The sequence below is a fragment of the Pocillopora damicornis genome, chromosome 8 (assembly GCF_964200805.1).
Source record: "Pocillopora damicornis chromosome 8, jaPocDami1.2, whole genome shotgun sequence".
In the NCBI taxonomy this organism is placed as follows: Eukaryota; Metazoa; Cnidaria; class Anthozoa; order Scleractinia; family Pocilloporidae; genus Pocillopora; species Pocillopora damicornis.
Genome location: NC_142677.1, coordinates 6,776,497 through 6,792,316, shown reverse-complemented (window position 1 = coordinate 6,792,316; position 15,820 = coordinate 6,776,497). Strand labels below are relative to the sequence as shown.

At 37.2% G+C, this 15,820-nt stretch overlaps 1 protein-coding gene, 1 long non-coding RNA gene and 1 pseudogene across 7 annotated transcripts in view; 2 read left to right on the top strand and 1 right to left on the bottom strand.

The window, feature by feature from the left end:
- Positions 1 to 4: 4 nt before the first annotated feature.
- On the bottom strand, positions 5 to 5,549 carry LOC149041177 (uncharacterized). Its single transcript, XR_016189179.1, has 4 exons — positions 5,446 to 5,549; positions 4,295 to 5,027; positions 3,652 to 3,824; positions 5 to 1,668 (listed from the first exon to the last, which is right to left on the bottom strand). It is a non-coding gene; the product is annotated as an uncharacterized LOC149041177 (long non-coding RNA).
- Positions 1,710 to 15,820, top strand: part of LOC113679180 (uncharacterized) — a 48,983-nt gene continuing 34,872 nt past the window's right edge. For 3 of the 6 annotated variants that reach the window (XR_016189158.1, XR_016189154.1, XM_089214534.1), the window contains exons 1-3: positions 1,710 to 1,853; positions 6,941 to 7,030; positions 14,564 to 14,693. The gene's annotated coding sequence lies outside the window, so the exon portion shown is untranslated. Of the gene's footprint in view, positions 1,854 to 5,649; positions 5,737 to 6,713; positions 6,831 to 6,940; positions 7,031 to 14,563; positions 14,694 to 15,177; positions 15,310 to 15,820 lie in introns of those variants that run through there. The other 3 variants (XR_016189156.1, XR_016189155.1, XR_016189163.1) reach the window with 3 other exon arrangements.
- On the top strand, positions 12,584 to 13,451 carry LOC113672899 (uncharacterized; annotated as a pseudogene).

Here is a 15,820-nt window from a genome sequence, read left to right as displayed (position 1 = left end):
TTATTTTTTATTACTGTTATTCGCACAACCAACAATCTACCATAAAATACCTGTATGTAAGTTAATTCGACATTTTCGTTCTTTTCCGCGTTAATACTATTCCGTTTCCTTTTGTAAAAATGTAGACACACTTACAATGTTTCAAGTAATCCACCTACCCCAAAAAAATAACTCTTGCATGCATAGCATGCCTATGTTTTTTCATCCTTGGGAAAAAAAATAATGAAATTAGCTTCAAAACCAACTAATGTGAGTAGTAAAATATTACTTGAAAATTTAGTAGCTGTTCATAAGGGAAAAGAATCAATCACTCTGAAAACGCCGGCATACGTAGAGATGTGCATTCTTGATCTTAGTAAAACATTGATGTATGACTTTCATTGTAATAATGATAAAACAAATAAGAAAGTAATAGGTAAATTAAAGGATGAAGCTTGTAGTATTCCAATCAACGAATTCGTTGGTTTAAGATCAAAAAAATTTACTCTTACATTAAAGATGATGATAAAGGCTGTAAAATAGCAAAAGGAGTAAAGAAAAATGTTATAAAAAAGAACGTCAAACATAAAGACTTTATAAACGTATTATTAAACGACAAACAAATGCATCATAAATTGAGAACCATCCGACGCAGCAATCATCAACTCGGAAGCTATGAACAAAACAAAGTGTCACTCAGCTGCTTTGATAATAAGCGATACATTCATGAAGATGGTGTAACATCTTACGCTTATGGTCATTGCAAAATCCAAAAGTAAACGTCACTTCTTTTTTAGTTATATTAGCATCCTCATGTGGAAAAAATACATGAGATATTTTTAGATCCAAAAACATACCCACAAACTTCACCGACAGACTTAACTGACAAGCTATCTAGACAAACTTTACTGAAAAACTTTACCGACAACCTTTAGTGAAAAACTTTACTGATAAACTTTACTAACAAACTTACTGGTAGTCTATCTTTAAAAATGAGCTTTTAATATACATTCGTAAAGATCACATGATCTCACGACTTTCACATAAGCCAAGTACCATAGCAATCTTATGACTCATTTCCTCGGGAAAGTCCTTGTCGTATTATATCATTAATTTCCTGATTTTCTGAGAATGTCACGCAATGGAAAAATACTGTGAGATCATATCGTTAGTCTCTTCTAGTATTCTAACGCTTTGATGTTATAAAATTAATTATTCTTTCAAATAATTTTATCAGTTTATTTACACAAAATAGAAAGCAGTGTGGTTGAGATGGCTTTGCGTGAGATCACTTTTTCAAAGTGGTCTCTTACCGCCATCTCCTATATTACTTTCGAATTCTCTTGTAAATTCTAAATATAAAGAAAACATTGCGCATATTATATTACAGTTGCGTTGATTACCCGTTTCAAGATGAGAAAGCAGTTTAAACAGGTTTATTTCATTCAATCAGCGAAAATCTCATGTCTTTCTTTTGAGAACTGTTCTGCCATTCTTTTGGCATCCTCTGTGTTCTACGCAATCGAATTTTTCTCTTTCGCGTTTATCGCTTCCTTTTTTGGCAGGCTTCGCATAGAAAATCCTAGTGTTAAAAAAAAAGTATGAAAAAAATTTCCAAATTACTTGATCGTGGAGTCTCTTGTGACTTACTCTCTCTTTCAGGACCAATGATAACATCTCGGAATAAATCTGTAGATTAAATTAGAGATTGGTAAGTGACAACGCAATGACCCGCAGACACGTGGAATTCCAAAGGAGAGACTGGAACTGACATTGTGGCTATGAGTTCACTTAACACGGACGCTTCCTAGAAATTGAGAGTGAAAGTTTTAAGTTTTGATGAGTATACTTGAAACTCTCATCGTGCACTGAAGGTAAATGGTTTCTCCAATGAATAACTTTAAAACTGTGGGAAAATTTTAGCTTAGGGCTTAACTGAACTAACAAATCACGCTTAAATACTTGTTCCGGTTGACTTTCATTGCTTTCATTTGCATGCAATGCGTACATTTACAATCGCCTCAATTAACGACAACTAGAAAAGATAAAAGTAAGCTGAAAGACTGCAAGGAACCCATTAAGGTTCCTACGGACACATAAATTGTTATGCATGACCATTTATGTTTTTCTGATTTTCTAGGCTCTAATTATGAGCTCTTAACTCGCGAAAGTTTTACTTCTACGAGCTTCTTACTAATCTAGAACGCAAAGCTACCGATCCTCATGACCAGGTCCTAAGCCTACGAAATAATATGGTTCTGCTGCTGTTCAGCACTTTTTCGGATTTCGTTGCTTCTTGAGAGTGATTCAGACCAGTGCAAGGCAACTCATTCTGATTGTCTCAATTTTTATTACAACGCTTCAGCACCACAACATTTGCACGTGGCATTCTACTCCAAAAAAGTGAGAGAGAACAAATGTTTTGAAACGGCAGTTATTTTCTTTGTGCTCTAATCATGATACTTATTTATAACTGGTTATTCAAATTACCATTTGAATAAAAAAGGAACATGCATGAACCACGAGGACAAAATCAGTGGACTAAATCAATATGGCAGTTTAGGGTTGTGTACTTTGTTGTCTAGTTATAATGTTAACAAGGTGATTTACATTTGAAAAGCAGAAACGCTCCGTGACCCTTGCGAAACTTTTGAGATTAATGATTGTGAGCTAGACAGACAGACGCCTTTAGTTAAATTTAAGGCGCAAGGTAATTTTTTTCAGGTGCTTCAAAATAACCTGCTATATGTAGTATTAGTCACTTCGGTTCTGTCCTAGTGTCCCTTTGTATGTTGGGGGCCATGTGCTCCAGGGCCCGCCATATAATGTTTTTGAAAATCCTTCTTGATATTCAAAGCCAAGCTTATTACACCATAGGAGCCCTGAACACAGTTATGTGAATGTCATATAACAGTTGCATGATATAAATGTTATGTAAAACTTGCAATAGTTTAATGTTATATAAAAGTTCTATAAAATTCATGCAATATGAAAGTTGCTTAAATCTAACGTTAACACATGTGTGATATTGACAAAAAAATTTATGTTTACATGATATGTTATCATCTGGAAAAATTATGACAAACAAAAAGAAATCATGACAACCGTGGTAACAAAAAGATCTCTTTGAATATCTGTTCTGACCGAGATAAATGAAGTAGGTTACTTTGTCTCGTAACGCGCAAGTAAATCTTGTTTTTAAAAATAAAATAATTCTTAAAATATTGAGGGCAACGCTCTACAATATTTTATAAGCTCACAGGTTTGTTCTTGGCACCTTCTCCTATCGCAGGCCACACAATGTGTTGAAGGATTGACGTGGAAACGACTTATCACATCACACATCCTCGTTTTCAATAGATGAAGAAAATTCCCCAGAGTTAACTCGAGGGCTCATTTTAAAAATACCGATAAAAAAGCTTTTTTATCCAGACTGTCGATAAAAACTGCATTCCTCATGTTTCTAGTACTATGTTTATAAGGATCTTAAGCGAACCAAAATGACGGTAACGAGGACGTGAAAAAACAAAAGATCTAATGAACAGACCAATCGTTAAGCACGTGTGTTTTGGAAACTTTATACATTAGTTAGCCGTTCTCTTCCAAACAGCAGCTTGGTCTGCTAACGAAATTATTTAAGTCTCTTATTGAAACTTAACGTTGCACACGTACCTATGTTACGATAAAGTCGAGGTGGAATTCAGCTAAAACTGCAACTTTTTAATCGACACCTTCCTCGGCGTTTCCGTCCCAACTACTTAAGGTCTCCATCATTATTCCTTTCTTTTTTGAACGGTTGCAGGTGGCATCAATAGAAACTTTTCGAGGTTTGATTTAAATTAAGCCTGTGAAAATAGTGAAGTATTGTTTTGTAAATGAACTAGGAGTAAACAAATTTGTCTTTAGGACACAAGAGAATGAGTCAGGTTGACAACACATCGGTTCAGTGAGCATTGAACACTTTGAGCTTTCCTTGAAGTGGCATAAAACGTTACTTATGGAGTGTTTCATAAGATATCAAAAGACAACTTTCAAGACACTTTCTGTGTTTGATAAAAATCGTAAGTACTAAGACACGGAACGACCTAAAACCACCTAAAACCATATATTACCTCAGTAGTAAAAGACTTAAAGAACTTTACAAAATGAACCATCAAGTTACAAAAAATGATAAAGTAAAATAACAAACTCGTAGTCAAAAGACTGGCTTGACTTAGCTTTTTCTACCCTAGGTACCAGCAGACGTTTTGGCTCACGTCTAGAAAAAAAAGAATAAGAATGGTCATTAAAAATAATTCAAGCGAACTGTGCGTACCTTCGGTATCTTCCTTTGGCACGAACGCCATCATGCTGGCATTCATACAGCACGCAGTTGTACGAGTGGTGCCACTTACGCAATAGTGACTCACGTTTTGCTCCAATTGCATCCCGGTGCCAAGATTATAAATGGAGAAAAACACTACCTTGGACTATTACATAATCAAATGAAACGTGAGCCAAAACGTCTGCTTGTTAAGTTCTTTAAGTCTTTTACTACTGAGGTAATGTAGCATATAATTGGCATGCTCTCGCATTTTATTTCGTGAGATGGTTGATTATACATGGGACCAGGGAGAGAGAGATTTCAGGGGAAGGTGGAGGTTTCGTTCGATTCTCGTATTTCATGTACGTGACATGTTGTCGTCTCGCCTTACTTTAGACATTTTTGCCTTGTTTTAGATGGTTTTAGATAGTTTGCGAGTGGCTGTAGATGTTTTTGAGGTGGTTGTAGGTGGTTGTTGAAATTTTTGAGGTGGTTGTAGATGGTAGTAGGTGGTTTTAGGTGGTCTTAGGTGGTTTTAGGTCGTTCCATGTTTAAGTAATTACCTGGTAAGACACTACATGTTAGATACATCACTTTTTGGGTGCACTCTCACATTTTGAAACATCCAACCATTCTTTCGTCAATGGAACCATTTTATCGACATCCATAAACTCTAAGTCAAATAGCTGACTTTCAGAGGAGTTCTTCTTGGTCCATCGTCTTGTCAGCCTTCTTTCAACTGACCCTATGAGTTGTATGAAATGGCCGCGTGTCACAGGAGAAATGATCAAACGCTTGTGTAAAGTAGAAATCGTATCCTGATGAAGAACCTCTTCTGATCACGGTTTCTTAAGGCATCGAGAACTTTTATAAGTGTCCAGTGCCCCTCAATCTTCCACTTTGCGTCTTCTCAGTATAAATAGAAACTGGTGTCAGTAAGATGATTAGAAAATGAAATTGTTTCTCAAGGGAAAGATTTCAAGAAGATCGAGCTTCTTTTATGAATATCCTTCTAAAGGCGCTATCGCATTGTCGCCATGATAAGTGGAATTAATCAGATCTGTCAAAGTGAAGATTTTAGGGAAACTTAGGTGACCGTCTAAAGGTAAAACTTCAGGTGTTTTCTTTGTATATTCAACGTGGGTTTGATTCTCAATGCTTACTTTGTGTATTTGATCCGAAGGCATCAGTCATAGTCGAAGATACACTTCCCATATTTGTGAATATGTGTTCCCTTAGAGTGAGGGTGTCAGAAGACGTTTCCCAAAGGCATCGGGAACTTTTATAAGTTTCAGTCCCCCTCGGAATGAGACTTACGAAATTAACTCTGGGAGCCTTTTTTAAATAAATATCCTTTTAAAGGCGCTGCCGCGCTGTCGTCGTATTCAGTATAGGTGGACTCATCAGATCTGTCAAAGTGAAGATTTTAGGGAAACTTAGGTGACCGTCTAAAGGTAAAACTTCAGGCGTTTTTTTTGTATATTCAACGAGGGTTTAAATCTCAATGCTTACTTTGTGTATTCGATCCAAAGGCTTTGTCAATGGCCGCCGAAACAAACAAAATCGAAGTCTTCATCTTCTTGTCTTATTTTTGCCTTCACAATCATTAAACTAATAAAATACGTAGAAAATAAACCAAAGAAGAATCTCAGTTCTTGTTAGAATTTTGATTCAGTTGACTTCGAAACTCGTCTACGCAGCGATCGACTTCAGCGATCAGCCGATAGCTGATCGCTGAAGTAGAACTTTTCTGTAATTAAGGCGCTGGCGATACATTATACATTAACTAAGAAAGAGAAATCAGTTTGAACGGAAAGGCATTTGGGTGTGTATATCGTTGGCAAAAAAAAAAAGAAATTTTTAATTGAAAGACGAAATATCTAGAAATTAATAGAAATGGAAACAGAAATGTATGCAAGTTCTTTCCACATGATAATGCCGAACATTTCCATCTGCTTTTCCTTTGATAATTTCTTCGTTGGCACCTGGTTAGACAAAACCATTCTATTTACGAATGAACATAGCTTGGGTCGAGCACATCTGAGGATATTGTTTCGTCACAACTGACTCCAAACTTATAACTTTACATGTCCCTTTCATTTCTTAACCTGTTTTATTTCTAACTATCCAGATCAGTTAAAAATTTCTTTTCCAATTGGTCTTGATGTCATTGAGATGTAGTTCTCTCTGGCATTCAATAGTGTTATCGTAATACTGGAACTCTGCTGAATATGTCAACTTCACACGCTATTGTATATTGACTGTATGCTCTCGACCAGTCAAGCTTTTTATAAGTCTAATGTATACTTAGGGATATTGGCTTTTTAGGTTAAATCAGGTGTTTTCGAAAACAAAAGTTATATATACATATAGTTATTGTACCGCAAAACAGGCAAATCACGTTTAAAACTAACCAAAGAGGGACGATGGAGAGTGGGCTTGCAAAAGATTATTGAAAATTGCAAATAACGGACCAAGTGAGAGCTAAAGCGGTGAAGTAACTTTTTTAGAACGGGTGTAAACTTTTGGAAAAAGTTACTATGCTCTGGTAATCTCAAGCATGTCGCATGTTCATTGTTGGGTTGCCATAGGTTTAACTTTCAAGCCAATATAGATCTGTCTATTTCTTATTGTATCATTCTCTTCATTTTTCTCAAGATTACTTGACAAGGACATTAAACAACGCAGGAGCTGAAAGGAGAAGAATAATTTGTGGTTGTAGCAAGTCGAGCAAATTTTCGTTACCGGGTAAGCAGTAATTGTCGTTTGTGGAAAGACCGTACGTTATCATACGTTTGTTACACGGCTAGTAAGACTGGTATCATCCACTTTCCTGTATTGACTTTGCAGCGAAAGCTGATAACATTAGTTTAGTTGTAGGCTTTTCCGCAAGGATTTCTGTTTTAAGGCGCCAGGACAGCAGTTGGGCTTTGAATGCGAACAGAATATACATCATCAAACACTTAGAACATTTACACAAGACATCGCTTGTTACTAGCAGGATTGGGATAGTCTTTAAAAATTTTTATTACTTCAAGTAATGAAAATTTTAAAAAATTTTTAAAGTTCATTTCTAAATGTTTCCATTTCCTTACTTCTAAAAATGGCAACTGCCAAAGGATCGAACAGCGAGCCTCTCAATTCTTCTTCACACTGATCATTTTGATGATTAATTATTCGAAAATTGCATGACTCATCATGATTTAGTTTCTATCAATTTTTCCGCATCATACACTTTCAATCTTTTCCCTTTCCCGCTTGGTAACTCATTAAGTATCGTTCGTCATAGGCTATCCAGCGAGCATAAAGAAGCTTCTTGCGTCTCCAGGAATGGAGAGGAATGATCGATCGCACGATTTTTTGTTGCTTTATTATGCGATCCAGCCTTGAGCTTATACTTTATAAGCCAGACGGTGTGCGCTCTCTGTATGTGATGCATTCATTGTACCAAAACGAGAAGCGAGTCATTTGCATTCTGTCGCTGTCGAGCGAACATCTCAGGTGGCAGCAAGACAGCGTGAATAAACGTAGATTGTAATGGAAATTCTCTCTCTGTTGCCGTTCCTTCGAAAGTTAAAAAGTGTTTGCGGGCCTGCGCGACTCCTGTTATTCCTCCGTGACAAATTCGTTGTAAGGAGGCTACTGAAGAGATTCAGAAAGAATCGAAACTGCAGCCTTGCCCAAGAACTTATTCATCATTCAGCAGTTGCACTCAGCCGATGGCTGTGCGAATAATATCAAATTAGCGAGTTACTTCACGGGAATCGACCCTTGACATGCACACGTACTGTAGCCCACAACTGTCACGACGAAACAAAAAGTCACGGCACGACAAACTTTACTCACGGCAAAACAAAATTAACTCACGGCAAAACAATCTTTACTCACGGCAAAACAAAGAAAACGAGTTTGTCAGCGGTTGGTTAGCATTATTTATTTGCATCTGACAGTAATAGTAATGTCATGTAACAGTAACAAACTGCTCGCTCGAAAAACCGCCATTTTTCAAGCACACGATGTTTTGCTCCGCGTGTGGTTTTGTAGTAGATGAAGATGCAAACTTTGTAAAAGCTGTGGTAGAGGTACGTTTCTTAATTTAAAGTGTTCGTATTTGCATTTCTTTTAGTTCCAAATAACGATAAGCGTGAGAAGACACTGCCACAAATTAGCTGATTGGCACGTGTCTGGAATAAGATTGTGCATGTAGCTTGTGTGTACAGAGAAAACATTCATAATGTATAGGCCTTGATGAAATATGGATTTTTCAACGGGTGGAAAATACTGTACGCCTGCAATCAGTCAGAGAGCACGAGGTTAAAGGCCAAAACATTCCTAATTATTTCCAAAATCAGTTATCTTGAGTTTTATTGATGTTAAACAGACTTAAGGAAATAACACTGCTTAAAGTAAAGTTTCCTCTGAATACTAGATGTGTGAGCTACATTATTTTGCTTCATTGTTTTTTCCACCTAATCATAGGGCTGCGAGCTCCGCTATTACCTTTTGTGACAAAATCGCATCCGGCTTTGCCAAACCTCAAGAACATACAGATGGGGAAATGACACCTTAAACTAACCCTTATTATCACATCGCTAACGAAAATCATTAAGATATCCTAATGACATCTAAGTTTCCAGGTCAGAAGATTTGAAAGCGCAAGCGAATGGCAGGAGTCGCACAAGCCTATCAACTCCTTTTAACGATCGACTGCCTTTTGCTTTCCGGCATACCCGGCGTGTTGCCGTGTGCATTGTTATTCATTGGTCAAGTGACTTCTTTCATCGCTCTAATTCAACTGTCCTTCATTCAATGATCAAGATAGTAGATTTACCATTCAACACTCGCGATTAGTTAATTTGCTTTTACTTAGGAAAGTAGATTTACAACACACTTGAGTATACAGTAGTAACGCTGCGTAATGCAACAGTAGGTCTTTTCTCTGCCATAATCGGTGTCAAACACCATCACTTAAGATGCGAGAAACACCTGTACCGTTGGAGAGCGTCTGGTCAGAGCTGTTGAAGGAGGATCAAAGCGGCCATCCAAATCTTTGAAAGGCGCGAAACCACGACGTGCATCAAATTTGACCTTCTCGAAAACCGGTCTCAAATTACATACTAAAAAAACAGTCATTGCGTTTGTCCATAATGACCATTGAATACGCGACAAATACGTACAAAAAAGATTCTTTTACATATTCAGATTAAATCAAAGTACATTAACTTATGGTGAAAGGAACGGCCTAACTTTAACGGAATGTTCAGTGAAAATCTGCCGATTTCTGCGGCTTTCACCGCCATATCAAGACACATCTTTTTAATTTAGCTTTCAACGAGTAACTTTTCTTGGGAGTGGTCATGTGGATTTTTAGTATTAGGTTTCATAGATATTTCTTGTAATTCATTATAGTTGATGTAGTTTTATATATATTTTTAATTCATGTAAAGAGCTTTTGATTATTTTAATGTCAAAAGGCGCTATGTAATATTCCCTTGGGGACAACTGACAGAGTAAACATATTTTTAGAGCGCCAACCCAAACAATTTCGCAAGACATTCGAAATGATAGACAAACGGCTTGAAATTCAACCAATCTTCGAGAGTAAACCCTAAACAAAAAACTTTCCCGTTGAGGACTCTAAGCAAGGTCAAGGACTATCTTATCGTACGAGAATTAAGCCCTACTTAAACGGTCAAGGACACGTCACTCAAGGGGTAAAAAATAAATGTGTGGTTTTGCAGCACATGACAAACCAAGGTTGACAAGATTCGCAAAAGGATTTCAAGGTAGTCTAACTGGCCTAAACAATTCTCAAATATAACATTCCTAATTCAAGTTGTTCCCAAACACTTCTAATTTTTGTAGTTCATAACACTTCTTTCATTTATAAATCGGAAATTATCGGGTGGTGTCTCCTTTTTGTCACCCCGAATTATCTTCCACAAACAATTGTACACAATCATCAAACAGTGTGAAGCCAAGTTCGTTACTAGTGGTCGTGTTCATCGGAAGTGTGGAGAACTTTGCGGTAAATGGAAACCTCCTTTGATTTTTGAAATTTTGCTTTTCCTAAACCACGTTGATGAATTGCTGAACTCTTGTCAAACGGTCGTCTTTCATCGTTTAAAAAAGTCTTCTGGCGGGCTCAGAAACCGGACAGGAAGGTGCATCGCTTTTGTTTTGTGACTAACAGCGAATAGTTGCAATATTTATACTATCTGATACTTTCTTTTGTTCAATTATAAATTTTGCAATAAAAAAGTATTCTGGGTTTGTTGCAAACCTTCAACTGTAATGCTTAAGTCTAGCATTATAGCATTTCACTGGTGAAATTTCAACTTGTTGTTTTGCCATGTACCCATATCTGCCTTCAGGAAACAATACTGGAAATGCCAGTTCTCCACATTGTTTATCAAGCATACATGACACAGAATGTTTGTTTTCTTCAGGTGCTATACTGTAGACTTCATTTCCTGTTGATTGCTCATTACCATCTGTAATATTAACAGGATAGTTTGGTATAATTGACTGTGAGCATGTCTCACATATTAGGCCCCTATATTCATTTAAGGGGTTGTCATTTTCCTCATCATCAGTATTTAATTTATCATCTTGTGTTGCAGTGTTACTTAGCACTAGCTGTTTCACTAAACTCTAACTATGAGGTACATTTATAAAGACCTGTTGACAGTTGTTTTATCAACAATTACTTCATAGCTGGTCCAAAGGGGTTTGAAGCCAGTGTAGACTTACAGCCAGTGTTTGATCACTACAAGTGCATCACTTATATCTGCTCATATTTTACAAAGGATGAAACTGAGTATTCACAAGCAATAATGAATGCAGCCAAAGAAGCCAAACATGCCAACATGAACATTAGAGATGGCTTGAGAAAAATAGGTGCTGCATTTCTACCTACAAGAGAGGTTAGCTCTCAAGAATGTGTATACAGATGATGTATGCTTGAACTTTGGTTAAGAAAATTTTCCCTGCAACAGTGTTTGTCAGTACTGACTTAGCAGACAAACAGGTACAAGTTGCAAAGAAAAAACAAGAACTTGATGACCTAGATGATGAGAGTACAGATATATTCAAATCCAATGTCATTGAATGCTACAGTATTCAACCAGCCTCTGTCCCTGATGTAGATAATCTTTGTCTTGTACAATTTGCAGCTTATTACTTCAAGGACTATAGAAAAGAAAACAGAGAAACTATTGATACACAACCAGAAGTAATTACAGATGACTGAATTGAAATACATAGTTATAGCAATTCTAGTGATTTATCATTGCCGAAAACAATAAAATTGATGAATACTAATGAAACTATGAAATGATGAAAAGTCAAAGCTGTTATCAGATATCATAGACCAAATAAAAGAAGAGAACCTGGATTATTTTTTCACCATCTACTTTTGTTGCATTACCCATGGAGAGATGAATCTAATCTTCTTGGAAGTGATCATACATATGCATCAAAATTCTGTGAATCAGGAATACAAGACATCATAGAACGTAACAGAGAAATCTTTGAACCTGATTCAGAGGCAGTAACAGAAGCACTAGAATGGCTTAGAAACAACCACAGCACTGTCACACATTCCTATGACCCTATAAACGATCAAGAGATTATTGAAATACAACCAGTTGATGATGAATCATCACCAGATGAGGTATTCAATGAACGATTACCCTTACAGCTTGCTGTAAATTCTCAAACTACTGCAAATCTTGGACCATCGGCAGTAACAATGCATAATCAGCTAACAGAAATATCAGATGATCAATTACATGAATCAGTTAGATCAATAAACAACATGCAATGCAAAGCATATGACAAGGTACTTTCATGGAATAGAAACAAAATGAAAACCCTCAACAGCCTAAAGTCAGAATATGTTGAACCAATTTATCTGTTTATTACTGGGGGTGCTGGTGCTAGAAAAAGGCATTTGATTAAAACAATCTATCACACTGTAGTTAAAACCTTTAGATATGCTCCAATGAATCCTGAGAAACCAACAGTCTTACCAGCAGCACCTACTTGCAGGAGTAGCAGCACTAAACATTGATGGTACAACTGTAAACACAGCTTTGCAATACCTAAAAATACAAGCAATGTCCTACCTACAATGTCTGACCAGAAAAGAACACAAATGAGATTATCGCTGTCTGAATTGAAACTAATAATAATAGATGAGGTCTCAATGGTTACAAACACTACTCTCCTCCATATTCATCAACAATTCAAAGAGGTATTTGGTACTACCAACTCACAACTTTTTTCTGGTACAAGTACCATTGCAGTTGGTGACCTACATCAGCCAATTTGCAGAAAACCACTTTTTGATAATTACAAAAATAATGCTTTAATCTTTGTCACCCTTAGCATGTATTTCAATTGATTGAGCTCACAGAAATAATGAGACAAAAGGATGAGCAACCATTTACTAGACTTTTGAAAAGATTTGGAACTGCTTCCCAGAGTGATGAAGACGTCTGGTGCATTAAGTCAGATCGATAAGTTCATCAGAATGCAATTACCCATCAGATGCTCTACACATATGGGCTGGAAACATTCCGGTAGACTGACACAACAATAAGAAATTAGAGCAGATTCCTAAGCCTATGTTTACTCATGCCACAGATCAATATCCTAACAATGTGAACAAACACGATATTGACAGAGTACTGGCAAGAGGAAGATCTGAAACAGGTGGACTTGATTATGAACTTCATTGAAAAGAAATAGCAAGAGTGATGCTTACTGCTAACATTGACATCTCAGACAGATTGGTCAGTGGTCAGATTGGTACTGTAGTGCAGATACATGTCAATCCAAACACTCAAAGGCCATCAATTATATACACTAAATTTGAAGATGACAAAGCAGGACTGAACATAATAAAAAACAGCAATAACCAATTTGCTAAAGAACACAAAGCAGTACCTATTGAACCCATGTTGGCAAAGATAAAAGTAAAACCTGGTAAACCATCATCATCCAAAATACAAAGGATACAGTTTCCAATTACATTGGCATGGGCTATGACTATTTTCCGACCATTAACTGAATTAAATTTGTGGTTATTAATCGTGTTACTGAAGTAAGGCGACTACATAGATGGTATTAGAAATTTACTGAATGATTATGAAATTGACATAGTTCTTGGTGACTTGAACATTAACTTCTTGAATCAAGAAGAAATAAAACCACTCATAACCTTAATGGATTCTCTTCACTATACACAAGTTGTACAAAGTCCTATATTTGTTTCAGCTGGAAGTCTGCCAGACCATGTTTATGTAAAAAGCAATTTTGATACCATTCAATGTGCTGTATTAGCTGTATATTACTCTCATTGTCATGCTGTTAAAATCACAATAATTGGAACATAACCCAGTCACAATCATATTATTCACTAATTGTTCAATTTAACTACTAAGATAAGAACTAGATCCTTGCAACACGGATTCATTCATGCCCTCTGGACATTACCTGGGTTTTGAAAGAGGGCTCCAGCCTCAAAATCAAAGGGTGCCTCTGACTAACTCGTGGATAAAGTATTTTAGAAATGAAAAGCGGATTGTGAACTTCGAATTGGTATTTATTGAAGCTAATCAAAACATGGTTCATAGGCTTCATGCTAAACAAACAGGTACCGGCCTCTGATCACTGCAGTTTTTAAGATTTCAGTATGCCTCCAGAGAGAGCATTAGTTCGTATATTGGTATAGGACCAATATACGACCGCATGAATCACCATTCACCGGATAAGCACTATCAAAACAAATTGAGTCATCCAATTCAGTGTGGTTTATCCAATGTATAGCGCTATCAACCCTTCAACAAAACGGGTCTGATTAACAAAAATTCCTAGGCGTTGCATGGAAAATCGCCTAGGGAAGCTCGAGTCAACGCCTTTAAAGCGTCTAGTTAGACTTAAAAATAAATGAAAGACAGGATACTCATGCTCCTCTCCCCCCCCCGCCCCCCAACCGTTCCGCCCCGCCTCCCCCCTTGACCCTTCCGCCCCGCCCCCCCCCCAACCCTTCCGCCCCCCCCCCCAACCCTTCCGCCCCCCAATGGGCCTAAATTCTGTCTGACGTCTGTACTCAGAATCGTTGGCATTGTTTGTATTTTGGGCGGAAATGGCCCTCACAATAAGACCATGAATTATGTAACTAGATATTGTCTTAGATGGAGATTTCTTAAGATACGATAGGTTGATGCCGCCTTTAAGGATGCATTTCATTAAAGAATTTGGATTTTGTTGCAGGGCGTGTAATTCTCGCTAATTCACTTGTGACGTCCCTCTTGCGTGAGGTTTAATCAAAGGTGCCTTACAACAAGTCTGAGGAAGTCCCAAAAGAGGAGAGAGGATCGCGGAGAACGAACTTAGGGAAGAGGTAAGATTCAATAGGTTAATTCGCCAACAAATAGAACTTATTGTCCATCATAGAGCTTCCATCTTAGGGTGGAGCAGTTTACATAATGTAAAGTTCGGCTTCATCCGTGTCGGTGTGGCCAACCATTCTTTCGTCAATGGAACTATTTTACCGACATTCATTTGACTTGGAGTTTATCATAAACTCTAAGTCAAATAGCTGACTTTCAGCGGAGTTCTTCTGGTCCATCGTCTTGTCAGCCTTCTTTCAACTGACCCTATGATTTGTATGAAATGGCCGCGTGTCACAGGAGAAATGATCAAACGCTTGTGTAAAGTAGAAATCGTATCCTGATGAAGAACCTCTTCTGATCACGGTTTCTTAAGGCATCGAGAACTTTTATAAGTGTCCAGTGCCCCTCAATCTTCCACTTTGCGTCTTCTCAGTATAAATAGAAACTGGTGTCAGTCAGAGGATTAGAAAATGAAATTGTTTCTCAAGGGAAAGATTTCAAGAAGATCGAGCTTCTTTTATGAATATCCTTCTGAAGGCGCTGTCGCACTGTCGCCATGATAAGTGGAATTAATCAGATCTGTCAAAGTGAAGATTTTAGGGAAACTTAGGTGACCGTCTAAAGGTAAAACTTCAGGTGTTTTCTTTGTATATTCAACGAGGGTTTGATTCTCAATGCTAACTATTTGATCCGAAGGCATCAGTCATAGTCGAGGATACACTTCCTATATTAGTGAATATGTAGTTCCCTTATATATCTTTTACAGCTACATAATTGTGCCAGCTTTGTTTTTGTATTTTCCAAACATTATTCTTTAATCAGTTTTTAGCTTTGACAATCGGCGCCCATACGAACAAAACTGAAGTCTTCAACTTCATATCTTATTTTTCGATTTCCCAATCATTAAAATAATAAAATTCGTAGAACATTAACTAAGGAACGATTTCAGTTCTTGTTAGAATTTTGATCTTGATGACTTCGAAACTCAACAACGCAGCGAACAACTTCGGCGATCAGCTATCGGCATCAGCGATCAGCTTTCAACGTTAGAACTTCTCTTTAGGGTATTGACGATACATTATAAATCAAAGATTAAAGAGAAATCAGTTTGATCGCAAAGGCATTTGGGTGTGTA